The sequence below is a fragment of the Lagenorhynchus albirostris genome, chromosome 19, assembly GCF_949774975.1.
Source record: "Lagenorhynchus albirostris chromosome 19, mLagAlb1.1, whole genome shotgun sequence".
Taxonomy (NCBI): domain Eukaryota; kingdom Metazoa; phylum Chordata; class Mammalia; order Artiodactyla; family Delphinidae; genus Lagenorhynchus; species Lagenorhynchus albirostris.
In genome coordinates this window covers 56,645,080-56,671,807 of record NC_083113.1, presented here as the reverse complement: position 1 = coordinate 56,671,807, position 26,728 = coordinate 56,645,080, and the positions used below count along the sequence as shown (strand labels likewise).

Sequence of the window (26,728 nt, the reverse complement as noted above, 5' to 3'; positions counted from 1 at the left end):
AAAACAAGGATGCCCTTTGCCATTTCCTCCTCGCCTATTTCAGAGTTAGGGTGACGTCTTGACATTAACGAGCATACTTGTAAAACAAGTCAAGCGAGGATGTATGGAATAGAAGGGCAGTTTGAGGCCGATTGATTTTTTGAAAGGGGGCTTCTTAAAAGCTGATGGATTCCACCTTCTGCTCTGAAACGTCTAGGCCAATCAGCATCTTTTCACCAGATACAATAAACACAATTTTCAGGCTGTCGGGTTTGGGTTTCTTCCACGTGTCTTCAATTCAAACAAACAAACCAAAACCACAAAAGGTAAAAAATAAAAGTACCTCCTAGGGGAGCTTTTTCCGTTCTAGAGCAAGTACAGAAATGTAAACTGACACCCCCTCCCAGTAATTTTGCGGTTATGGCAAACTTGGTTCCAGCACCTAGCAAAACAGTGTGGGCTCTGACGCCTCAAATTCTCTAAAGGCATTTCCAGAGCTACACTGCAGAACTACAGTGCTCCTTCTGGGGGTTGGCTGTATGACATAATAAAGCTCTACCTTTAAATGAATGCCCTGGTATCTGAACTAGGGCAGACTGTCCATTTCAGAAAACTGGGGGTTCTCCGAAGTCCTAGCAGTTCTTTAGTCTTTAGTTCCTAGAAGTCTTTAGTTCCTAGAAGGAACTAAAGATCTGCCATGTAGGAGAAAAGATGACATATGGATTGATGATCAAGTGTCTTTCCTGTGCACCAAGCATGGAGCTGCTGATCGCAGGGAAGTTGGCCTATTGAACTTAAAAGACTTTCTGGGAGGGAGGTCTTCCCTGGCAGTCCAGTGATTAAGACTCCCTTCCCCACTGCAGGGGGCATGGGTTCGATTCCTGGTTGGGGAACTAAGATCCTGCATGCCCGTGTGGTGTGGCCAAAAAGTTAAGAAAAAACTTGCTGGGGGAAGTTAAAGGGACCAACGTGGAGGACAAAGCTGGAAGCTGTGGTTCCACAAGAGTTATGGGGCCTTCAGCACCACAGGTCCATTCCAGGTTTGCTTGACCAGCTCAGTGTAGCCATCATGTGCAAGAAACCGGATCTCTGGGTGTTTTAAGCTTGGTATGAAATCAGGAAGGGAAGGAGTGTAAGGTGGCGTTCATTCCCTTATGTGGGCACTACAGATTGGTGGGCATGCCATTGGTCCCTGTGAGTTTCTGCCCTGCGTCCAGCAGAATACAAGCCCATCATGAAGACTTTATGGGATGGAGGAGGGTCATATGTGTGGCTAGAGGAAGTCCTCCCTTGGTTCAGCGAGTGAACCCAGGACCAGGCATGGGCTCTTGCAGCCTTGTTCTGACTCTGGATATACCAACTAGTCAAGAAAATTGGAAAATGTGAGTTTATTCAGGGTCGGATTCCATTTGGGGGAAATGTCATTTCTCCTCAAGAGATTCATATGGACCTTATCTCTCCATACCACATAAAAGATATTCTGTACTTGCCAGCAAGTTGGAGAGAGGCAGATGATATGGCCATTTTATTTAAAAAAAAAGGGGGGGGGGTAGTGAGTTCTACAAACCACAGACCAGTGAACTTGACATTGGGCCTGGGAAGCATTCAGGCCAGATAACTCATGAAAAACATCTGTGACCCCTCAGAAGAGGAAGCACTGACGTCAAAGACCAAGTCATGCTGGCTTAAGCATGAGATTTCAAGCTATGAAATCTATAGACTCGTAATTCAAGGAAATATGATAGAAGTAGTGTATTTGCACCTGGAAGGTATATTTACCAAAATTCTTTCAGTAATAAGTGACAGAAATCCCGGCAAACTGGTTTTTCAAAAACTGAAAAGTTCTGGGGTTGGCCCAGCAGGATCCAGGGGCCAAGTGATGTCATCAGAACTTGGTCTCTCTCCCCTTCTTGACTGCTTCCCTCTGAGCTGGGCTTCATTCTCAGATCAGGTTCTTTTTATAGAGTGGTCTTCAGCAGCAACAGGCTTATGTTCTCTCAACTCAGCAGCCCCTGTGGAAAAAAAGAATTTTCTCCTTCGGTATTTCCAGCAAACGTCTCAGGATTTGGTCTGAAAGGACGAGCAGCGCTCATATGCTCATGCCCTTAAACCAATCGCTGAGGCCAGGTGTTGGAGATTGGCCCCACCTAACTACTGGGTGGAGAGGAAGGGAAGGGTGGGTGCCCATGGGAAACTGAGGTGCTCTTGCCAGAAGAAGAGGGGTGGGTTTGGGTCAGGCAACGGAAAGCAACAGGGGCTTCCCTGGTGGCGCAGTGGTTAAGAATCCGCCTGCCAACGCAGGGGACAGGGGTTCGAGCCCTGGTCCGGGAAGATCCCACGTGCGGCGGAGCAACTAAGCCCGTGTGCCACAACTACTGAGCCTGTGTGCCACAATTACTGAAGCCCGCGTACCTAGAGCCCGTGCTCTGCAACAAGAGAAGCCACCGCAATGAGAAGCCTGCGCACCGCAACGAAGAGTCGTCCCCACTCGCCGCAACTAGAGAAAGCCCGCGCACAGGAAAGAAGACCCAGCGCAGCCAAAAATAAATAAATAAATAAATTTATTTTTAAAAAAAAGGGAAAGCAGCAGATACCCGGAACCAAGCATTTGCTAAGATATCTTGTGATATTGTATAATGAGCATGAAGAAAAGGTGGGAGAAATAGTATATTCATTTGATGGGTGAATCAATATTCAAAATACTTTGATTAGAGGATGAATCCAAAAAAGAACTATACAGGATAAAGCAGGCAATGTGGCTTCTCCACTTTATCAGTTTAATTAGTCTCTGAGCTCCACGACAGGTAGGAACTTTGGTTTTGCTCACCCCCGTGTCTGCAGCGCTTAACATGGTTCCGAGAGTAGGCGATTAAATATTTGTTGAATGAACCAACACAGGTTTAAGATAAGGATCTGGGGGGTGGAGGTGGAGGAAAAGAAGAGGACTGAGTTGTTGGAGCCAGAGCACAAGTGGGCAGGGACTTGCTTCCAGGCAACTTGGTGGATCAGGTCCTGGTAGGAGGAGCTGGGGATCACATCCCAGGTGAGCCCTCAGGACTTGGTATAGAGCTGCTATGTATAGCGCATGGCCTCTGGCTCCTTAGAGAGTGAGAATGTTATGGTATAAAGAGCAGGATCTTCAGAGCTGGACAGAAAGAGGTCTGCAGGCTAGCTGGGCTCTGCTTCTTTGGGGCGATCACTTAACTGAGCCTGTTTTCTCAGCTGCACAAAGAGATCGTACCAGTTTCACAGACATGAGGATGAAGAGAGTCTATGAGGCAGCGAGGCTCCTCTCCTAGCTGTATGACCTTCAGCACACTCCTTAAACTCATTGGGCCTGTTTCTTCGTCTGAAAAAGGGGCCAACCATGGCATGTTCATTCATTCATTCAATGCATATTTATTGAGTCGCTGCATTTTGACAGCGAACGAGACCAACAAAATCCCTGCCTTTCACGAGGCTTGCACTGCAGTGAGGGATAAACGATGGCATAACTAAGTGACAGAGGATGTTAGCTGACTTGTGACCAGGAGCAAAGCAGGGAGGGGGAAGTGAACTGTTGCAGGAATGGGAGAGAGGGAGAATTTTTCAATAGGCTGCCGGGGAGGAAGATGTGCTCCGAGTCAAGTCCTGAAGGGCCTGAGAGAGCCAGCTTGGGACATCCAGGGGACACAGAGCCCCAAGCACAGGCCTGCTGCCGCAGCAGGCTTTACCCACAGCTGGAGGTGAGGTGGCCCAGTGAAAAGGAATTCAGGAACATATCATACCACTTTGGGTTTCTGGACTTCCTGGGCCTTGTTCAACACCATGGGTTGTGGAGTTTCAACCTTCCGGCTTCCTGATGCATTCAACATCACGATCTCAGTGGAAAAAGTAAGAAACCCCCCAAACTCCCTTCTGAAGAAATTTCTGATTTTCCACTGTACAATAAACCGTTGGAAGTCTCTCTCTCTTTCTCCCACTGTTTACTTAAAGTACAGCATACAAACCATAAATGTACGTGGCTGAATTTTTACCAAGTGAACACTCATACAACCAGCACCCAGGTCAAGAAATAGACTATAACTGGCACCCTAGCATCCCCACCTCAGTGGTCATCACTGCCCTGCCCTGTCTTCCTCCACCAAAGATCAGTTTTGCCCAACTTTGAGCTTTTTATTAATAAAATTATACAGTATGTACTCTTTCATGTCTTGCTTCTCTTATTCAACATCCTGTGTGAGATTTATTTGTATTGTTGTATGTAGTGTGTACTTTCATTCCGTACCGTATTTCACTGTATACGTATACCACGATTCATTCATTCTACCCCCAAACTACAAACAACCTAAACATCTGTGAACAACACTGTACTGTGTGTGTATTGTGGGAACATTCTAGCACAAGTCTTTTGGTCCACCTTCAGCAGGTACTCCTAACAGCTGCCCTGGGCGGTTTAATCATCACATCCCTACCCCCAGCAGTGAGGTGTATGGAAGTCCCAGTTTTTCTACATGTTTGCCAGCACTTGTTTTTTCACGTTAGCCGTTCTAGTGGGTGTGTAAATACGATTTCATTGTGGTTTAAGTTTGCATTTCCCTGATGACTAATGAAAATGAGCATTTTTTCATGTTTTGGATATTCTTTTGTGAAGTACCTGTGTTTTGCCAATTGTTCTATTGGGTTGTCTCATTCAATTTTTATGTATTTAAAAATGGATACATGGTTTACAAGCTTAACAAGTCACAGACCTATTCCTTGTATATTTTTCCAGGGATATTCTGTGTACGTAAACATATACATCCCCCAAATCTTCTTTTTCACACAAATACAGTTTTACACAATGGACTTAATATACCTCAAAGGCCACTGCACACCACAGCATTCCCTTTGTATGTATAACACACTTTATTTAATATACTGATGGCACACAGGGCGATGCAGTTTTTTGCTTCTACAAACATCCTACTGTAAACATTGAAGTGCAAACATCTTTGTGTACATGGGTGAGTCTGCCTGTAGGATAAATTCCTGAGCGGGACTGCTGGGTCACAGGGTGCAGTACACTTAGATTTTTGTGATTCACATTTGCTATCTTGCTCTGCAAAGAGCTGAATAAATTGACAATGGCATCAGTTTGGGCTGCCTTGGCAACAGAGGATTCACCGAACTTTCATCTTTGCCAACTCACTAGGTGAAAAATGCGGTCTCTTGGTACTCTAAATTTGCATTCGTTCCTTTTACTTTGAATGAGGCTGAGGATCTTTCCACGTGGTTGAACAGAGGCTCCACTTTAAAAGAACTATTTCCTGGGATGAGTGGTTAGCTGGAAACTAGCTCCTGATGGGTAAACAGAACTAATCCTGAAGATGGGATGTTTCCCATCCTTGCAAGGGCGTCCAATGTTAGGTTTTTGGTTCTATGGGCCTTATGAAATCAAGGTGAGGCAAAAAACTGTTGAACCACAGTCTCAGAACAGGAAGAAACCTTAGAAATCAAGTCTGAGATCATATTTTAGAGATTAAAAAAAAAAAAAAAGCTGAGGTTTGGAGAGGGGAAATGACTTGCAGAAGACCACATATCAAGTCTGTTGAGAAAGAGATGAAAGTCCTTGAAAGAGTTGAATTGTTTTTGTCAACTGCTGTCATCCCTGTTAAATATTTTGATGAATGATTTTACTGTGCTATTTCCTTTAGCAACAATGCAATTTTAAAGTCACAATAAACAAGCCTATACAAGTGTGGGGACACAGGAGAATTATGAGTCTTTTTGTGAAAGACTTTGAAATGGGTCAAAAAAAATTATTGGGTGCCTTCAATGGACAGCTAGGTGTTGTCATGCACACCCTTGGGTTATGTGGTTCTATGGATTTTTTTCTTTGCTTTAAGCCATTTATAACTCTATAGGTTTTGGAGAATCGAAAGCAATCCTAGTGATTCTGTTACCAAGGCTGTTGCCCCAGAATCATATCCCTGACCCTCCCTCGAATGGAAACCAATTATTCTTATCTAAGTTTCAGGAGGAAGATGCAAACAGAAAAAAATAAGAACTGGTTAGAACCAACCAGGCCCAAGATGGCCGAAGATTTGACTTCCAGTAGACCTTGAGCCTCATTATACTCTGTAATATATTAGCATATGTTAAATGACACACCCACCAGGGCCAGGAAGTTGACGACTGCCATGACAACAACCAGAAAAGCCCATATAAGGACTGAAAAGGAGAGTTGCAACAGTTCAAGGTCCAAACCACACCCCTGTTCTCCAGTAAGTCAGGAATATTCCTCCCACTCCTTCCAATTCCCTCCTTTTAACCTCGACCTGCCAATATATTTGGTGGCTCCCCCTGAATTGGGTGGAGAAGTCGATTTGCGAACTAGATGCCCCCTTTCCATTCTTTGGCCACTAAATACAGCTGGTACTGTTCCAGTCTCAGCACTGGTTTCATCGTTGTCTGTGCGAATCTGATCGGAAAAAGACAAGAGGTCTCGGCTGGGGCTAGGACCCCGGCGCAGGTCCAGCTGACCAACTTGGTAACAATTTTTGTCCACCGACATCAGACATACAAATGAATCTCGTCTGGTAGAAGTTCAGTTGACTTCCCCATTGTAGAAGAAGCCAGAAGCAGCTACTAAGCAAATTCACTGCAGCCTTCCTCACTGCACACGTGCCTGCCTTTCGGACTCATCTCTGAACCACATGGATCACCTTACCTACTTCCTCATGAATCAGTGAGTTAAATTAAATCTCTGACATGTGTTTATATTTGTATGACAGTCATGATTTAAGTTTTTCTTTTTTTTTTTTAAAGATACTCTTTTGGGGGGAGGGATAAATTAGGAGGTTGGGATTAACATACACACTACTATATATAAAATAGATAACCAACAAGGACCTACTGTATAGCACAAGGAACTATACGCAATATTTTGTAATAACCTATAAGGGCAAAGCATCTGAAAAAGAATAGATACATATGTATATGTATGTATAACTGAAATCACTGTGCTGTACACCTGAAACTAACACGATATTGTAAATCAACTATACTTCAATTTAAAAAAAGATACTCTTAATTTGCTCATAGCAAGTATATCTTAAGCATAGCAGGCACTTGTAGTCTTGATGTTCTCCAAAGACAATCATCCTTTCTTTCAGCCTATGCAAAAAGAATTGACCACGGATTGGAGGCCTACCCCACTTTTCTTCCACGTGGGAATAAACAGACCAGGAGATAGGAGGCTCAATGACTGAACGCATAGCCCCATTGTGAGTGCAGAGGTACAGTAACAAAATTTTAAGCTTTCAAAGTTCAAATTTTGATGATTAATGCACCCCTTACTTCCAAAAGCTTGGCTGGATAAGCGTTTCTGGGAGTAAGAACGGTAAATTGTGAAAAGGTGGTTTGCAGGCAGTGGGAGTCTGATAGATCCCGCAGCTGCAATGACTGTTTCTAATCAATCTTACAAGTTAGTGGGTAAAGAGTTTAATAACAAACACTGAGCGCCTACTTCCCAGCCCTGCGGAAATTGTCCCAAATATTGTAGGAAATACCACTCCCACCCCCCCCAAAAAAACCCAAACAAAACCCAACCACGTTTCCACCTTCAAAAACCTTAGGACTTAGCATCTGGAAGGAATCGCTGGGATGCCATGGTTTCCAGGTCGCTCAGAGGGGAACCAGAGGCTCAGCGAATCAGGAATCGCGCATCCAATGGCGCTTCCCCTACTCCCCACGTGCTTTCTGGCTCCGTCGTTCCCACTCGCGCTTCTCCATTAACCCGCGTTCCGTCCTCGCACGCCGTACAGGTCACACCTAACGCTGGCTCAGAAGGGCCACCGCGGGCTCAGTAAACCCGGGCAAGAACTCCTCCCCGAGTCAAAAAGCCTAGCCGCGCGGCTTGGACCTTGCGGTAGCACGTAGCCCTCATCCTTTCTCTTCCGGACCTCAGTTTGAATGGGTCCCTTTATTTTAGCGAGGGGACCTTGCGACTAAGAGTCGCCTTTCTCCGGGAAATGTCAGTCTTTAAGGTCCTCTGTCCCAAAGGGATCCCGGCCGCTGAGTCCCAGCAAACCACCTCAAACACCCTGCTCCGCTGCCGGGAGCGGCGCGACCGGAACTGCGCAAACGCGGCGCCGCTGACCACGCGAGGTTCACTTCCGGGGGTCGTGCCGCCAAGCTCTCCAGGTTGGGCTCTGTCTCTCGAGTCCGCTCGGAGGCCGCCTCCCTCCGACCGGCCCGGCAGGACCGAGCCGAGCCGCGGGGCCCCCTCCGGCCCGGCCATGAGTGCGGCCGCATGATGCGTCCCTGCCTCGGCCGCTGCAGTCGCCGCCGCCGCCGCCGCAGGCCGGGAGGAGCCGCAGCGCCGGGCGACCCCGCCCGGGCCTCGGGTGAGTGCGGTGGGCCGGGGCGGGCTGCTCGCGCCCGGGTCTCCCGGCCACTCCAGGCCCCCGTCCGCCAGCCCCGAGCCCCCTGCTCCCTTTCCTCCACCCCACCCCGCACCTACGACCTTCCCGAGTTCCTCGGGGCACCTCTGTGCCAGCGCTTGACTCCTCTTCCAGGTGTCTCCTTGTCACTCCTTAGTGCACCTTTCGGGGTAGGGCCCGAATTGCAGCCCCAGCTTTCTGCCTGACCTTGGGTGCGACACTCAGGGCTCCGAGCCGCGGTTTTTTCCTTTAATAACTAATAACGGGGTTGTCGTTGGAGTTAGAAGAGTGGCAGTAAATCCTGTGTAAGCTGTAAGGAGTAGTTTATAGGCATGCGTTACAGTGGGCTTCCTCTCACGTCACCCATGGCTTCTCGAATGAATGCTCCAGTTCTTCCCTCCCTTGTAAGTTTTAATTTTCCTTTTTTATTCTTTGCCCACCTTCTTCCTTATCTTCCCTTCCCCTGTCAATGATCTTTGGGGGATTGCCTGCCAGGGCACCTGGGACAGTCAGGTCAGCCTTCAGGGCAATGTTTGCATCTTTTCTTGCTGTCGCCAAGGCTCATCTCTCCTGAGGCGTCATTGCTGCTGAAACTAAGTCTCTTTTCGCTGTCGGATGGACACACTTTATTGGCTTATGGGTAACCAGTTTTTTTTTGGCGGGGGGCGGTTAAGAACTGTTGACGTAGCTGCTTTGTAGCTTCTTTTACTGACCAGGTGGTGTAAAGGGCTGTCCAAGCAATGCTACAGTGTTTAACGTTTGCAGTCTGCTTAGTGTTTGTACTTAATGCACATAGGTTTATCTGTTTTACTACTGCTGTCTCAAATGGTCTAGAAATCTGGGCCAATGTATATTTCTTCTTAGACTCTTCACCTTAAAGATGATGAATTTAATCTGTTGATACTTTCACAAATTTTATTTGCTTAAAGTCACCTTTTTAAAAGCCAGGTTTAATCTTTTTGATTCTGTCTTAACAAGGTTTACTTATCTGAAGTCGCCTTTTTAGAAAGTCACCTTGGGGACTTCTCTGGTCGCTCAGTGGTTAAGAATCCGCCTGCCAATGCAGGGGACACAGGTTCGAGCCCTGGTCTGGGAAGATCCCACATGCCACGGGGCAACTAAGCCAGTGGGCCACAACTACTGAGCCTGCGCTCCAGAGCCCGCAAGCCACACCTACTGAGCCTGCGAGCCACAGCTACTGAAGCCCACACGCCTAGAGCCCATGCTCCGCAACAAGAGAAGTCACTGCAGTGAGAAGTCCGCGCCCCACAACGAAGTGTAGCCCCCGCTCACTGCAACTAGAGAAAGCCCGCGCCGTAAATTTACTTCTTAGGAAGTCAGAATACTTTTTTTTTTAATATCTATTTATCTTGGCTGTGCTGGGTCTTAGTTACGGCATGCGGGATCTTCGTTGCAGCATGCAAACTTAGTTGTGGCATGTGAACTCTTAGTTGCGGCATGTGGGATCTAGTTCCCTGACCAGGGATCAAACCCAAGCCCCTTGCATTGGGGGCACGGAGCCTTAGCCATTGGACCACCAGGGAAGCCCCAAAGTACTTGATTAAAGAGAAAGGCTCTTGGGATATTTGAAAAACGGAATGGAACAGACGTCTTAAATTGCACATCTTGAAGATTCTGGTAAATAGAAGCGTCGAGTGACTGACATTATTTGGGTTGTGTGCTTTCAGGAGTGAGGCTGGTAGGTGGGCTTTTCAGTTGTGAGGTGGAGGAGCATGAGACTATTTGATAGTAATTTCCTAAATAATTCATAAATCAACAACTGGAACTCTTTTTCTTTTTTTTTTTTTTTTGCGGTACGCGGGCCTCTCACCGTTGTGGCCTCTCCCGTTGCGGAGCACAGGCTCCGGATGCGCAGGCTCAGCGGCCATGGCTCACGGGCCCAGCCGCTCTGCGGCAGGTGGGATTTTCCCGGACCGGGGCGCGAACCCGTGTCCCCTGCATCGGCAGTCGGACTCTCAACCACTGCGCCACCAGGGAAGCCCAACAACTGGAACTCTTTATGCACACATCTCACGTCAAAGCAAAGTGGGTAGAGATGTATACAGAAGTTTTCTTTTGTTATTTTTTATTATTTTTTTTACCAATGACTAGAGCCTGCCTCGATTACAAGGAGTGAGTTGGGAATTTTCAGCCTTGCTCATCAATGCACTATGAAAGCAGAAATCCTCTTCTAGAAAGGACAAATATTAGCATGAGTAGAATGACCCTCTCAGCGACAGAGAGAAAGTACTGAAAGGAACTTTGTATAAGAACGGTCTTGAGCCAGTCAAAAGTCTGGACACGCTTTTACATTCTTTCTGAAACTTATCTGCAAGGCTTGGACCCTTTGGTGACATAAATCACATAATCTTTGTTAATGTGAGGAAATGGAACGAGCAGTAAGTTCACATGTGAAGTTGATGCTTGGGATGAATTGAGAAGTAGTTTTCCTGATGATTCCAGAATTTCCCTGCTCCAATCCGTGCTGAGCAACTACACAAGATAGTTTTCTTAAAGCAGCTTTTTGGGGGTATGTTTCTTAAAAGTAATGTTTTAATTACAGAGGTAACACATGCTTGTTTTGTTAAAAAAAAAAAAAAAAAAGAAGTTCGAACACTGGAGCAGAGCATAAAGTATAGAACCTAAACACTCACTCTTGCTCCCTTTTGTCCCCAAAGCCAGTTTCCAGGGTCAGGTTAGCAACTTGTGTGTGACCCTTCAGCTGAAGCACCTGAGAAGAGTTTGGGCTACCTGCAGAATTGGTCAGCTACAAAGTTGAGAGGGAACAGTCCACACGAGACCACCGTCACTTCTGACACCAGTTGCAAGTCTGGGGGTTCCCCAAGCCCCCCTCAGGTTGGATTACTAGCTAGCAGGCCTCACGGAACTCACTGAAAGCTGTTGTGCTCAGAGTTATGGTTTATTAAAAGTCAGCCAAGTGAAGCGGCTCTCAGGACAGGATCTGGGGCTCCGAACACGGAGCTTCCATCGTCCTCTCCCCAAGGAGCTGGAACGTGGTGCGTAACTGGTGTTGACACAAGACACTGCGCCAGGTATTGCCAACCAGGGATGCTCACCTGAGCCTTGGTGTTTGCAGTCTTTATTGGGCTTCTGTGACATGGGCATAAATGATTGATTGATTGACCGCCCACAAGGTTGATCTCAGTTTCCAGGTCAGCTGATACTGCGTGACCCAGAGCCCCACCCTAAATCATGTTGGTCTTTCTGGTGTGGCCAGTCCCCACCCTAAATCAGATGGTCAGCCAATGATAAAGCCCAGACCTTCATTTGAGCGTGGTTAGATTCTTTATTACACAGCATCCTTCCTTCATTCATGGTACCTTCCTTAAAAATATACTTTTTAAAAAGAGATGCAGACTCACAGCTATAGAACAAACCAGTGGTTACCAGTGGGGAGAGGGAAGGGGAGGGGCAAGATGGGGTGGGGGATTAAGAAGTATAAACCATCGTTAATAAATACGCTCCAAGGATATATTGTAAAACTCGGGGAATACAGCCAATTTTTAAGTTTTTTTATTTATTTGCTTTGTTGCACCGGGTCTCAGTTGTGGCAGGCGGGCTCCTTAGTTGCAGCTCATTGGCTCATTTAGTTGCAGCATGTGGGCTCCTCAGTTGTGGCAGGCAGGCTCCTTAGTTGTGGCTCCTGGGCTCCTTAGTTGCAGCATAAATGGAATATAACCTTTAAAAATTGTGAATGTCATACACCTGAAACATATATTGTAAATCAACTATACCTCACTTAAAATTATGTATATATGTGTATCTATATTATATATATACACACACACTTTTTTTGCTTTACCATTGACAGAGGACTCTCCCTTATAGATCATAGAGCAGAGGCTGCTGGGAGAGTTCTCTCAACTTTGACTCCATTCCAGCTGAGATATCTCTGAATGCCCATCAGTCTTTTTCTTCCCCTTGCCTCTGAGGAGGAGAAAACGCCTCCTTTCCAGTTTAACATGTGTCTGTACTTTGGTCTGCCTGTTAGGGGATGGCATTTAGTCACTTACTCTCACTTGCCTCTGATTTTTTTTCTCTTTCACTCACTTCTTTGCCTCTATCTACAGACATATTCTTGTTTTGCTTACTAGTTCATTCTATTCTTGAAAAACCTCTAGTAGAATTTTAATAATTGTCTAATAAATCCAGACTCTTCATGGGGCCAAGATAATGCCTTATATTGGTACAGCACCTCACAGTTTTGAAAACACTTACCCTGCAGTGGTTTGTACATAGTGGGTGCGTGGTAAATAGGCAGAGAGCGAGAGTCTTCTAATTGGAGGAAACAACGGGAGCAGAAGCACAGAGGTGTGAACAGGCCCGGCAGGGGAAGCAGGATGAACGCTGCGTGGAAGAGCCTGGAAGGGCAGGGGAGCCAGATTCAGTGGCGCCTTGAATGCCATGGTCCCAAGGTTTGGCACCTCTGTTGGTTAGGGTTCTACAGAGGTACAGCCAGAGGTGAGGGTGCCTAAGCTTGGGTTGTGAGAAAGGTGGGAAGGGAAGGGTCAGAGCTGTAAGCAGGAAGCGTGGGCAGCATGTAGGAATGAGGGAAGAAGAGGCCTTGTGTCCAGAGGTTAAAAGGTGCTTAGTAGTGCTTCCCTGGTGGCGCAGTGGTTGAGAATCTGCCTGCTAATGCAGGGGACACGGGTTCGAGCCCTGGTCTGGGAGGATCCCACATGCCGCAGAGCAACTGGGCCCGTGAGCCACAACTACTGAGCCTGCGCATTTGGAGCCTGTGCTCCGCAACAGGAGAGGCCACGACAGTGAGAGGCCCGCGCACCGCGATGAAGAGTGGCCCCCGCTTGCCGCAACTGGAGAAAGCGCTCGCACTGAAACGAAGACCCAACACAGCCAAAAATAAAAATAAATAAATTAAAAGAAGGCTCAACATTAAAAAAAAAAAAAGGTGCTTAGTAAATACTGGCTGTGTGAGGAGTGTTATCAGTAAATGGAAGGAGAGGCCAGCTCTGTGTTAAGCTGGTGGTTTGGGTCATTCTGGGACAGGGCGCAGTGCGTTTGCAGACCTAGTAATAAGCAGGGGCAGGCAGGATAGAGAAGCTTCCAGTTTCTCTTGAGACAGGCTCTTACAGTATTTCTGGTCGGGACGTTTTGAATTCTTAGCGGTCTGTATTTCCCAGATTCAGTGTCCACGTTACGGAACATGTTTTCTGAAACCAAGTGCTCAGGGAGATGATGCCGTGTTTTCATGGAAGAGCATGGGCTTTGGAGTCGGAACAGCCCCGACTCCACACTTTGCTGGCTGTGAGCTTGGGCAGGGTACTGCAGCTCGAAGGCGCAATTTCCTCATCCCTTAGCGAGCACCTCGTTTTTAGGGTAGCGGCAGGGTTCACCGTCGTGATGTATACAAAGGTCCTGACCCATGGCAGATGTTCAGTAACTGTCCTGTCCTTTCACATTCCAGTATCTTACATTGTCGTTAACTTGCATCTGAGAGCTAGGTTCACTGTGAGCGGGTCAGATGGGCCTCGCGTTGCAGGTTTGGGCAAGTCTGATGTTACAAAAGTTCATTTCCTATTAAACAAAGAAACCCCATTTAGGAAGATAAGGAAAGAGGCGGGGATTCACCAGCTTGGTTCAGGCTCAGCCTTTCCCTGGGACGGGACACTTGAAGCGTTTGGGGACTCTGGGGTTCTTTTTGTCTCTGGCTTTGGAATTCTTGAGGGTTTAGTTACCATGTTGGGATTAAAAATAGCTCCTCCATTTGACTTTCAGGCTGTGGCTCTGGTATGGGGATAAAGGTGGAAGCTTTGGCATTTGTGTACACGTGCCTTTGAGGCTGCCTCGTGCAGCCTGTGTGCTCCCAGTGACACACCCAGAAAAAGCCCTGCCAGCGTGGGTCTCTCTCCTTCCTCCCCTTCTCCCTCTCCCCCCTTAACCCGTCCACGTTTCTCCCCCTTCAGCTCCCCGGACCGTCTGACCCCATCCCATCCCACCCCACCCCAGGCCTCCCACTTTGACCCTCTTTCTTACTCCTTTCCGGTTCCTTTGGGGTTTGTTTTTGCTTTTCCTTCTCTCACTGAACAAGGGTTTGCGGAGTTCGGGGTGTGCTGGGGATATTACAAGAACATTCTGTTGCGGTGATGACAGAGGAACGAGACAGCCCGGGTGGGAGGGGAGGTAAGAGGTGCGGTCCACAGGCTCCGGGCCAGGTAGGGCTGTGTAGCCACAGGGTGGCCTTTGGGTTTTATTCTAACCACAGAGGCAGCAATTGGCTGGTTTTAATAGGTAAGGGAGTGGCAGGACCCGACTTACATCTGTAAAAGCTGGGCCTGGGTGCTGATCGGGGAGTGGGTTATGGGCGCACAGAGGCAGTGAGTGTGGAAACGGAGCGCTGGTTTGTGCTGCCCGGGCGGGGCAGCCTTGATCTGGGTCGGTGTTGGAGGTCCAGCCCACAGGACCTGCTGACGGGTTAGGTGTGGGGAGGTTGGGAAAAGAGTGGAATGAAGGGTGTGTCCTGGCTTTTGACCTTGGTACCATTTATGGAGACGAGAAGGTAGGCTCAGGAGGTTTTGGTGGGTGGAGGGGTTTCTGCTTTGACCCTGCCGTGGAGTTGCTGAGTGACGGACTGGAGACGCCCAGTAACGCACTACGCCTGGCAGCTTCCCAGGGGCCTCTTTTCTGACTACATGGGCCTGAGATCCTGAGAGATTATTCAGAGAGCATGTAGCTAAAGAGGACAACCCGGGACCCAGCCCAGGCACCGCCACAGTTCCACGTCTGTGGAGGAGAAGGACCTGGCAGGAGGCTGAAGAGTGGCTGCTGGGATGGGGAAAAGCCCAGTGTCGTCCCCTCCCCACCCCCGTGAGGCTGGCTTTCCTCTCCCAGAGCCTTGGCTCCTTGTGTGTTTCTCAGTTTGCCCTGTTTTGTTTTAGTTTGAAAGACCTTTCTGGAAAGGTTACGTACGTTTCCTGCTCACAGTGTGGGCAGCATGCCAGCACGCTATTGAGGCCTTAATACCCCACTGGCTTCTGTGCACTCAATACCCCACTGGCTTCTGTTCACTCAATACCCCATTGGCTTCTGTTCACTCAATACCCCATTGGCTTCTGTTCACTCAATACCCCACTGGCTTCTGTGCACTCAATACCCCACTGGCTTCTGTTCACTTAATACCCCACTGGCTTCTGTGCACTCAATACCCCACTGGCTTCTGTGCACTCAATACCCCACTGGCTTCTGTTCACTCAATACCCCACTGGCTTCTGTGCACTCAATACCCCACTGGCTTCTGTGCACTCAATACCCCATTGGCTTCTGTTCACTCAATACCCCATTGGCTTCTGTTCACTTAATACTCCATTGGCTTCTGTGCACTTAATACCCCATTGGCTTCTGTGCACTTAATACCCCACTGGCTTCTGTTCACTCAATACCCCACTGGCTTCTGTTCACTTAATACTCCATTGGCTTCTGTGCACTTAATACCCCATTGGCTTCTGTTCACTCAATACCCCACTGGCTTCTGTGCACTCAATACCCCACTGGCTTCTGTTCACTCAATACCCCACTGGCTTCTGTGCACTCAATACCCCACTGGCTTCTGTGCACTGAATACCCCACTGGCTTCTGTTCACTCAATACCCCACTGGCTTCTGTTCACTCAATACCCCACTGGCTTCTGTTCACTCAATACCCCACTGGCTTCTGTGCACTTAATACCCCACTGGCTTCTGTTCACTCAATACCCCACTGGCTTCTGTGCACTTAATACCCCACTGGCTTCTGTTCACTTAATACCCCACTGGCTTCTGTGCACTTAATACCCCACTGGCTTCTGTGCACTTAATACCCCATTGGCTTCTGTGCACTCAATACCCCACTGGCTTCTGTCCACTCAATACCCCACTGGCTTCTGTTCACTCAATACCCCACTGGCTTCTGTTCACTCAATACCCCATTGGCTTCTGTTCACTTAATACCCCATTGGCTTCTGTTCACTCAATACCCCATTGGCTTCTGTTCACTTAATACTCCATTGGCTTCTGTGCACTTAATACTCCATTGGCTTCTGTTCACTGAATACTTCATTGGCTTCTGTTCACTGAATACCCCACTGGCTTCTGTTCACTTAATACCCCACTGGCTTCTGTGCACTTAATACCCCACTGGCTTCTGTGCACTGAATACCCCACTGGCTTCTGTTCACTCAATACCCCACTGGCTTCTGTGCACTCAATACCCCACTGGCTTCTGTTCACTCAATACCCCATTGGCTTCTGTGCACTCAATACCCCACTGGCTTCTGTGCACTCAATACCCCACTGGCTTCTGTTCACTTAATACTCCATTGGCTTCTGTTCACTCAATACCCCACTGGCTTCTGTTCACTCAATACCCCACTGGCTTCTGTGCACTGAATACCCCACTGGCTTCTGTGCACTCAATACCCCACTGGCTTCTGTGCACTCAATACCCCACTGGCTTCTGTTCACTCAATACTCCATTGGCTTCTGTTCACTCAATACCCCATTGGCTTCTGTTCACTCAATACCCCACTGGCTTCTGTTCACTCAATACCCCATTAGCTTCTGTTCACTTAATACCCCACTGGCTTCTGTGCACTCAATACCCCACTGGCTTCTGTTCACTTAATACTCCATTGGCTTCTGTGCACTTAATACTCCATTGGCTTCTGTTCACTGAATACTCCATTGGCTTCTGTTCACTGAATACCCCACTGGCTTCTGTTCACTTAATACCCCATTGGCTTCTGTTCACTCAATACCCCATTGGCTTCTGTTCACTTAATACCCCATTGGCTTCTGTTCACTTAATACTCCATTGGCTTCTGTTCACTTAATACCCCATTGGCTTCTGTTCACTTAATACCCCACTGGCTTCTGTGCACTCAATACCCCATTGGCTTCTGTTCACTTAATACTCCATTGGCTTCTGTTCACTTAATACTCCATTGGCTTCTGTTCACTGAATACTCCATTGGCTTCTGTTCACTGAATACCCCACTGGCTTCTGTTCACTTAATACCCCACTGGCTTCTGTTCACTCAATACCCCATTGGCTTCTGTTCACTTAATACTCCATTGGCTTCTGTTCACTTAATACTCCATTGGCTTCTGTTCACTTAATACCCCATTGGCTTCTGTTCACTTAATACCCCATTGGCTTCTGTTCACTTAATACCCCATTGGCTTCTGTTCGCTTAATACCCCACTGGCTTCTGTTCGTTTAATACCCCATTGGCTTCTGTTCACTCAATACCCCATTGGCTTCTGTTCACTTAATACCCCATTGGCTTCTGTTCACTTAATACTCCATTGGCTTCTGTTCACTTAATACCCCATTGGCTTCTGTTCACTTAATACCCCACTGGCTTCTGTGCACTCAATACCCCATTGGCTTCTGTTCACTTAATACTCCATTGGCTTCTGTTCACTTAATACTCCATTGGCTTCTGTTCACTGAATACTCCATTGGCTTCTGTTCCCTGAATACCCCACTGGCTTCTGTTCACTTAATACCCCACTGGCTTCTGTTCACTCAATACCCCATTGGCTTCTGTTCACTTAATACTCCATTGGCTTCTGTTCACTTAATACTCCATTGGCTTCTGTTCACTTAATACCCCATTGGCTTCTGTTCACTTAATACCCCATTGGCTTCTGTTCGCTTAATACCCCATTGGCTTCTGTTCGCTTAATACCCCACTGGCTTCTGTTCGTTTAATACCCCATTGGCTTCTGTTCACTTAATACCCCATTGGCTTCTGTTCACTTAATACCCCATTGGCTTCTGTTCACTTAATACCCCATTGGCTTCTGTTCACTTAATACCCCATTGGCTTCTGTTCACTTAATACCCCATTGGCTTCTGTTCACTTAATACCCCATTGGCTTCTGTTCACTTAATACCCCATTGGCTTCTGTTCGCTTAATACTCCATTGGCTTCTGTTCACTTAATACTCCATTGGCTCTTTCCCTTAAAGGTTAATATTCTGTTCTTCAGATTCAGTAACTTGAGAAGAAGATACTGGTTCGTATGGCATACATTACTGGTCTGGTTTGAAAGCACAAACTAAACCTTTCATGACTGCAGATTGATGGAAAGAACATACAAGAACATAACTGCAGTGGCACTGAATGCACTGGAGCCAAGGCACTGGGGTAGGCTGTCTGAATGCTCCATTCTTTTTTTCTTTTGGCGGTACACGGGCCTCTCACTGTTGTGGCCTCTCCCTTTGCGGAGCACAGGCTCCGGACGCGCAGGCTCAGCGGCCATGGCTCACGGGCCCAGCCGCTCTGCGGCACGTGGGATCTTCCCAGACCGGGGCACGAACCCGTGTCCCCTGCATCGGCAGGCGGACTCTCAGCCACTGCACCACCAGGGAAGCCCAAGAAACTTTTTTTTTTTTTAATTAAAAAAAAATATTTTTTTCTCCTCTGAGTTCTTAAAATTGCACCTTGCAGGCTTATTTTTTGGTCATACTTATGTATCTTACATCATACTAAGTTGAGAGAATATCAAGAAATTGAAAGAATGAAATTTAGACTAAATGATGGAAAATGTACCATTGAAGAGGATAAATCTCACACACACACACACACACACACACACACACACACACACACACACACACACACACACACACACACACACACACCTGCCGCGACCTGACTCCCTTGCACATCCTCCAGGCCTCAGGACCTCCAGTCCCTCGCAGTTTCCTGTCACCTGGCTTCGCAGGCTGCTCCCCTTCGTCCTGCCCTCCATGGCGAACCCCCAACCCCCTGCAGGGCTTTGGGTCCAGGCTGCGCTTGTGGATGAAAGGCCTGGCTGCTGTGGCGTTTATTGGGAACCGGGGTTCCAGTGCTGTCTGGCCCACGGTGCTGAGTTTCAGCTCTCTCTTGCCACCTCCCCTACCCGCCTTCCTTTTTCCAGTCTCAGTCGCCATCCTCAGCTGTTCTCCACTTCCAGCGCCCACAGCCCACCTCCTGCCGCTCAGAACGGCGTGTGGGGTGGGATCTGCTTTAGCTCTGCGTCGTCCATCTTCTCCGTCCCCTCTCCCCCACCCTCCCCCGCCTAGGGAAGAAGGGTCCCTCTGCTCTGTCAGCCCCTGCGTCTGCAGACTGGGACCCTTATTCTTTAAAAACAGAAAAAATGAGCCTATGTTTCTTTTGTAGTTGCAGGAAAAGCTCAAATAACCATAAAATGAGAAAGAAAAAAGCAACCATGCCAGGACCTCTTGGTTTATAGTTTCTTAATATGATTGTTTAGTTGGCTTAACTAGGCATTTCGTCCTCAGTCTCTCTTCGTTACATCTCTTTGGGGCTGTCCTAGGCTTTTTAAAAGTGTGGCCTGTTCAAACCGAGAAGCAGCATGGTGGGACTTGTGTGGAGGTCCCAGACTAACTGGGGGTCCGGGGTGGCTCATCTGTAAAATAGGGAGACCAAGTCCTTCTTTAGGTTCATCATAGCTTTTCTTTTTTTTTTTAATTTATTTTCTTTTATTTTTATTTTTGGCTACGTTGGGTCTTCATTGCTTTCATTGCGCACAGGCTTAGTCGCTCCGCAGCATGTGGGATCTTCCTGGAGCAGGGCTCGAACCCATGTTCCCTGCATTGGCAGGCGGATTCTTAACCACTGCACCACCAGGGAAGCCCCTATGATTTCTTTCCTTCTACTAACTTTGGGTTTTGTTTGTTCTTTCTTCTCTAGTTGCTTTAGGTGTAAGTTTAAGTTGTTTGAGATTTTTCTTGTTTCCTGAGGTAAAACTGTATTGCTCTCACCTTCCCTCTTAGAACTGCTTTTGCTGTGTCCCACAGGTTCTGGATCATCTTGTTTTTGTTGTCATTTATCTCTAGGTATTTTTTGAATTCCTCTCTGATATCGTCAGTGATCCATTGGTTGTCTAGTAACATATTGTTTAGCCTTCGTGTATTTGTGTTTTTTATTCCCAGAATTGACTGACCTACCTTCCTTCCTTCCTTCCTTCCTTCCTTCCTTCCTCCCTCCCTCCCTCCCTTTCTTTCTTTCTCTTTCTTTTTCTTTCTTTCTCTCTTCTTTCTTTCTCTGTTTCTCTCTCTCTTTCTTCCTTCCTTCCTTCCTTCCTCCCTCCCTTTCTTTCTTTCTTTCTTTCTTCCTTTCTTTCTTTTTATTGGGACTTCCCTGGTGGCGCAGCGGTTAAGAATCTGCCTGCCAATGCAGGGGACACAGGTTCAAGCTCTGGTCCGGGAAGATCCCACATGCCATGGAGCAGATAAGCCTGTGCACCACAACTACTGAGCCTGCACTCTAGAGCCCATGAGCCACAACTACTGGGCCCACGTGCCACAACTACTGAAGCCCACACACCTAGAGCCCGTGCTCCACAACAAAGAGAAGCCACTGCAGTGAGAAGCCCGTGCACTGCAATGAAGAGTAGCCCCCGCTCGCCGCAACTAGAGAAAGTCCAAGTGCAGCAACAAAGACCCGACACAGCCAAAAATAAACAAATATTTATTTATTTTTAAATATTTGATTATTTATTAGATTGCATCAGGTCCTTAGCTGTGGCATGCGGACTCTTAGTTGCAGCATGCATGTGGGATCTAGTTCCTGGACTAGGGATCGAACCTGGGTCTCCTGCTTTGGGAGCGCAGAGTCTTAACCACTGTGCCACCAGGGAGGTCCCCCGAATTGATTTCTAATCTCATAGCACTGTGGTCGGAAAGATGCTTGATATGATTTCAGTTTTCTTAAATTTACTGAGGCTTGATTTGTGGCCCAAGGTCTGATCTGTCCTGGAGAATGTTTCATGTGCACTTGAGAAGAAAGTGTATTTTGCTTCTTTTGTATGGAATGTTCTATAAATATCAATTAAGTCCATCTGGTTTCATGGTCATTTAAGGCCTGTGTTTCCTTATTGATTTTCTATCTGAATTATCTGTCCATTGATGTAAGTGGGGTGTTAAATTTCCCCACTATTATTGTGTTACTGTCGATTTCTCCTTTTATGGCTGTTAGCATTTGCCTTATATATCGAGATGCTCCTATGTTGGGTGCATATATATTTACAATTGTTATATCTTCTTGGATTGATCCCTTGTTCATTATGTAGTGTCGTCCTTTGTCTCTTGTAACAGTCTTTATTTTAAAGTCTGTTTTGTCTGCTAAGAGTATTGCTACTCCAGCTTTCTTTTGATTTCCATTTGCATGGAATACGTTTTTCCATCGCCTCACTTGCAGTCTGCACATGACTCAGTCTGAAGTGGGTCTTTTGTAGACAGCATATATACGGGTCTTGTTTTTGTATCCATTACGAATCCCATTAAATTTTAGGTAATTATATGTATGTTCTTATTGCCATTTTGTTCATTATCTTGGCATGAAAGCACCTCGCCTACCGTCTCATTGTGACTTCTCTTTTGTCTTTGAATGTAAAATATCTTTTTTGGTAGGTTTCAGTCTTTTTTGTCGATGATTGTTCAGCAGTTCGTTGTGATGTTGCTGTTTTCGTGAGAGGAGGTGAGCTCGATCCTTCTACTCCGCCATCTTTTCCAGAATCGAGGGGCTGCTGTTAGTTTGGACGCTTGCTGTCTGTTTCCTCAGCACCTGCTGGCTTTTATTCCCTTGATACGGGGTGTGCAGGTGCAGCCGCCCTTGTGCGCTCCTGGGAGGGCGGGGGCAGCACTTGGCGACTGCTCGCAGGTCTCGTAGCGGTGGCCTGTGCCTGCCCCTGGAGCCCACGATGGCGGCAGCGACTCGCGCCCGCCCCCAGAGCTCCTGTAGGCAGTGTCCTGTTGCCTGGGAGCGCTCGTCAGGAAAGCAGCTCTTATGGTGGTCCCTCCCCTCTCCTCGTGCACCCCTCAGTACGGCGCCTTGGCTCTCTGACAGGCCCCGGCTTCTTCCGAGCACACCCTCAGTTGCCACGGTCCAGCCTCTTCAGCTGTCTCCGTGCATCCCGCCCCGGGCCTCTCCCTGGGTCTGACCTCCGAAGCCTGAGCTTCAGCACTGACGGATGAGCGTCTGAGGCTGGGGAGCGCAGGGTGGCGGCGCCGACCTTCCGTGCAGGCTGCTCTCTGTGCTGCCCTCCGCGGACTGGTTCCTGTGCTCTCCTGCTAGGCTCCGACGCTCGCCGCCTGTCCAGGCTGATCTCCACAGCTCCCTGCCTGGGGCGCAGGCCCCGTCTACATTCCTTTCTTTTTCTTTTTCCTTTTGTTCTACCAGGTTAGCTGGAGGTTTTCTTGCCCTTCGGGAAGTCTGAGGTCTTGTGCTGGCGCTCAGGAGCTGTTCTGTGGGAGCCGTCCACGTGCAGATGTGCTTTCCACGTTCCTGTGGGAGGAGGTGAGCGCCTCGTCCTACTCCTCCGCCATCTTGGTCCCGTCCTCTTGTTTTATTTATTATTTTTTTTTACTAATAAAGATATTTATTGGAACAGTATAAAGGGTTTTATATAAAATGAAAACAAGGTATCACATCAATTAAATACTTGGACAAAGCAATCATTTGTTACACAAATTAAAATTCGTTGCAGAAGCCACATTAATTCTATTTATTGGGAGCCAGTGAGGGTGAAGTCAGCTTACACAACAAATAGAATTCTGTCTTGTTGAGAGGTTCATCGTAGCTCTATTATTTTTTTAAATTAATTTATTTTTGGCTGCATTGGGTCTTCGTTGCTGCACACAGGCTTTCTCTAGTGGCAGAGAGCGGGGGCTGCTCTTCGTTGTGGTGCGCAGGCTTCTCACCGTGGTGGCTTCTCGTTGCGGAGCGCGGGTTCTAGAGTGCAGGCTCAGTAGTTGTGGCGCACGGGCGTAGTTGCTCCGCGGCATGTGGGATCTTCCCGGACCGGGGCTCGAACCCGTGTCTCCTGCACTGGCAGGCAGATTCCCAACCACTGCGCCACCAGGGAAGCCCCATTGTAGATTTAAATGAGATAATACGTAAGAGGGGAAATTGAAAAATTGTTTTTTCCTTCCAGCTACGTATGTCCTTGACTTAACCACATTTAAACAAATTTGCTTCTTTAGTTTGCTCACCACCCAGTCTGCAAGCTTCTTGGCTCTTTACCAGAACTGCTGGGAGAAGGTCGCGGCCCCTTGGTGTGCTGTCTGCTCCAGCCAGCCTTCCTGCTCCCAGCCCCTGCTCGTCCCCTGCAGGCCCCGCTCCCCTGCTGGCCCTGCGTCTGTCAGCTCTGCTCTGGGGCATGGCAGCCGCCTCCCGGCTGCCCGTCTTCCTCCTTCCATCCTAATCTTAGTTTGTCACCAGTTATCTTTCTAAAACATTTGTCTGTTGACCGAAGTTCCAGTCTCCCTTTGCAGCAGAATGACGTACAGAATTTCAGGGCCCTGGCCTCCCCTTCCCTGCCTTCCCGCCCTCCCTCGCGCTGAGCCCAGGGTCCTGCAGCCGGCGGATTCCCCTTCCAGCCTCTGTGCCTCCCGCACTGTCCTCTCCTGTGCGATCTTGCCTGTCCTGGGGGCCCACTCCTGCTGTCGTCCTAACCGACACTTTTCTGGTTCCTCTGGACGGGATAAGCGATTGTCATCTCTCTCCGTCATCGCCCTCTGCCTGCCACTGGGGATAACACCGAGCACGTTGTTTACCAGGCTGGTCCCCGCCTCTCTCTCCCATGAGCCCTCGTGGGCTGAGGGCCTGTCCGAGGTCGAGCATCCTTGGGCCTCACGTGGAGTCTGCAGCTTAGAGGCCCCGCCCCCACGTTTGAATTCAGCACATCTCACGGCCTGTGTTTGCCTCACACGCTGCTTCTGTGCCTGGAGCAGAGATGTGCTTATTCCTGTTTCTTATAGGTCAGCAGTGGGCGTATGAATAGTAAAACAGTGATGAGTTTAAGCAGTGTTTAACGTACCCGTGAATACCAGACTCTAGGGTAGACATTTCCTTTTATTGCAACAGTGAGTCATTGGCTCTTCATTCTTTTTTGTAGCAACTGATCACCAAAGTATATTGATGTCTTTTGTTTACTTGTCTTCAGTTTGTTTATGAGAAATGCATCTTCTGTTTATAGACACGGGGAAAAAAGTGAGGGGAAGAGTTTAAGACACTTGCCCGAAGATACTGTTAAAAGTAAACTGTGACAGGGTCTGGCTCGGAAGGCAGTGTCTGTAGGGAGAGAATGGGTTCAGCAGCACTTAGAACTTGGCTGTTACTACACCCTTTTACACCTGCACGTGTACCTGTGCTGGTTATTTTTTCTCCTGTTCATTTTTTAACTGAGGCATAGTTAACGTACAGTGAAATGCACAATTTTAAGTGTATAATTTTATCAGCTCATTGAATTTGGTTTGACAGTGCGTGTGTGCCTGTGTCGCCTGGTGCCCTTTCCGTCAACTCAGAAAGTTACCTTGGACTCTCCGTCATTCCCTCTTGTGCTCCAACCCCATTCTGATTTCTTTCAAAATAAATTAGCTTCGCCTGGTTCAGAGTGCCATGCAGAGGGACTCCTACTGTACATACTGTGTTTTTCACTTGGCGTGGTTTTTTGAGATGCATCCACACGGTGGCCTGTATCCGTCCGCAATCCCCCTTGTATGAATGTACTGTGGTTTGTTGATTCATCTCCTGGTGAGGGGTGTTTGGGTTGTTCTGGTTTGGTGACTTAATGAATGCAGCAGCTGTGAACAGTTCTGTACACGTTTTGTGTTCATATTCACCTTGAGGTAAATACCTAGAAGTGGAATTGCCGAGGCACAGGGAGGGTGTTGGTTTAACTCTGAGAAAGTACCAGGCCGCTTTCCGACGTGGTTGCCATTTTGGTTATTTTTAAAAATTTATAAAAGTAACGGGGTTTGGTCTCATTGTAGAGATTCTGCTGTAGACCTGAGGACTGCGATGGGCAGTCCTGGGTTTTGCAAAGCCGGTTTTCCTTTAAAACAGTGCTAACATAAGCTCATTTGAAGATACTCAAAATGAATGTGAATGCAAAGTTGAAAGTATCACTAGGCATAATTAGGCATTGCTGGTTCAGCACGTTACCTGGCATTTAAAGCTGTTAGCTACTGCATAGATATTTGAATAGAGTTACCATATATATATATAGAAATGCCATATTTTACAAGTCACCTCCGTTAGTTTAAGCAGCTTGTGGTTCACGGCCACATTTGTTACTGAGAAGTTCAGAGGGGACTCAGAGCCACAGATAGGCTAGGGAACCTTTGGTGTGCAGGGTGGTGGTGACGGGTGCGGGGAGGCTGTCCACGTCCTTGTGGAGGGAGGACAGGTCCTGAGGAGACTTGTAGGGTCGGGTGGGCAGGGGAGCCTGACAGCAGAGCCGGGCCCGACGGAGGGGGCACTCCCGGTCAGGAAGCAGCGAGCAGCCTCCAGTTACTGGGAGGAGACCAGGGGAGCTTACCCTGCCCACCCCTCGACCCCCGAGTCCCCTCACCCTCTTCCACGCCAGCCCCCTGGTGTCCTAGTCAGGGGTCTTGGTTTCAGAAAACAGACACCAACTGAGGGTTTGCTGAGAGAAAAATGTTACGTTGGAAGGATATCAGATGCAAAGAGAGTGGACAGGCTGCGAGGCACACGGGGCCGCCGGCCTGGGTGGCAGTGGAGCTGTGCAGAGGAAGGACGTCTTGTTCGGGGTGCCTTTGCCAGACCTGTTGTTTGGAAGATGGACCTCCTGGATTGGTCCTCTGATTTCATTTCATTTTCTCTCCTAAGGTCTTTGTCTTTGTCTTGTTTTTGTTTGTTTTTTGCTGATTTACTGTAGCTGATTTACAATGTTGTGTTAGTTTTAGGTGTACAGCAGACTGATTCAGTTTTATATATATGTATATCTTTTCCAGATTCTTTCCCAGTATAGGTTATCATAAGGTACCAAATACAGTTCCCTGTGCTATACAGGAGGTCCTTGTTGGTTAATCTATTTTCTGTATAATGTGTATATGTTAATCCCAAACTCCAAGTTTATCCTTCCCCCCTTCCCCTTTGTTGTTTAGTTCTCCTTTCTGGGAAATTTCCCCATTCTCTCTTCCAGTCCTGTTTGTAAGATTAAAAAATTCTACCATCATATTTTTATTTTTCAATAACTAGGAAGTTCTCAGAATGTTCCTCTTTGTCTCACAAATGCAGTCTCTTAATTCTTCGTAAGTTTTCTTCTCTGTGCATTATGCCTGCTCTAAATTCCGGTTTCTCTCTTTTCTCTCTGGGGCTCTTCCATGAGACCTGTCTGAGCTTTTCTCCAGAACATCTGTTGGCTCTTGGTTCACATTTAAGGATGAGATGTACCAGGAGCGTGTGCTTGGAGCGTCTGCGTCCATGGTCCTTTGTCCTCTGGTGGCCCTGGTCTTAGGGAAACCTGGCAGCAATCTGACCTCTTTGGGAGGGGGACACGCCGCCTCTTG

The 26,728-nt window shown here is 47.8% G+C and overlaps 1 protein-coding gene and 1 long non-coding RNA gene across 5 annotated transcripts in view; one reads left to right on the top strand and one right to left on the bottom strand.

The window, feature by feature from the left end:
• Window positions 1–1,352: 1,352 nt before the first annotated feature.
• Window positions 1,353–8,310, bottom strand: LOC132509120 (uncharacterized). The gene is made up of 2 exons (XR_009536905.1): window positions 7,563–8,310; window positions 1,353–1,991 (listed from the first exon to the last, which is right to left on the bottom strand). It is a non-coding gene; the product is annotated as an uncharacterized LOC132509120 (long non-coding RNA).
• The window catches only part of ZDHHC7 (zinc finger DHHC-type palmitoyltransferase 7), a 33,788-nt gene continuing 15,172 nt past the window's right edge, over window positions 8,113–26,728 (top strand). Inside the window, exons 1-2 of one of the 4 annotated variants that reach the window (XM_060129709.1) lie at window positions 8,113–8,348; window positions 22,593–22,709. The gene's annotated coding sequence lies outside the window, so the exon portion shown is untranslated. The remainder of the gene's footprint in view (window positions 8,349–22,592; window positions 22,710–26,728) is intronic. The other 3 variants (XM_060129708.1, XM_060129710.1, XR_009536904.1) reach the window with 3 other exon arrangements.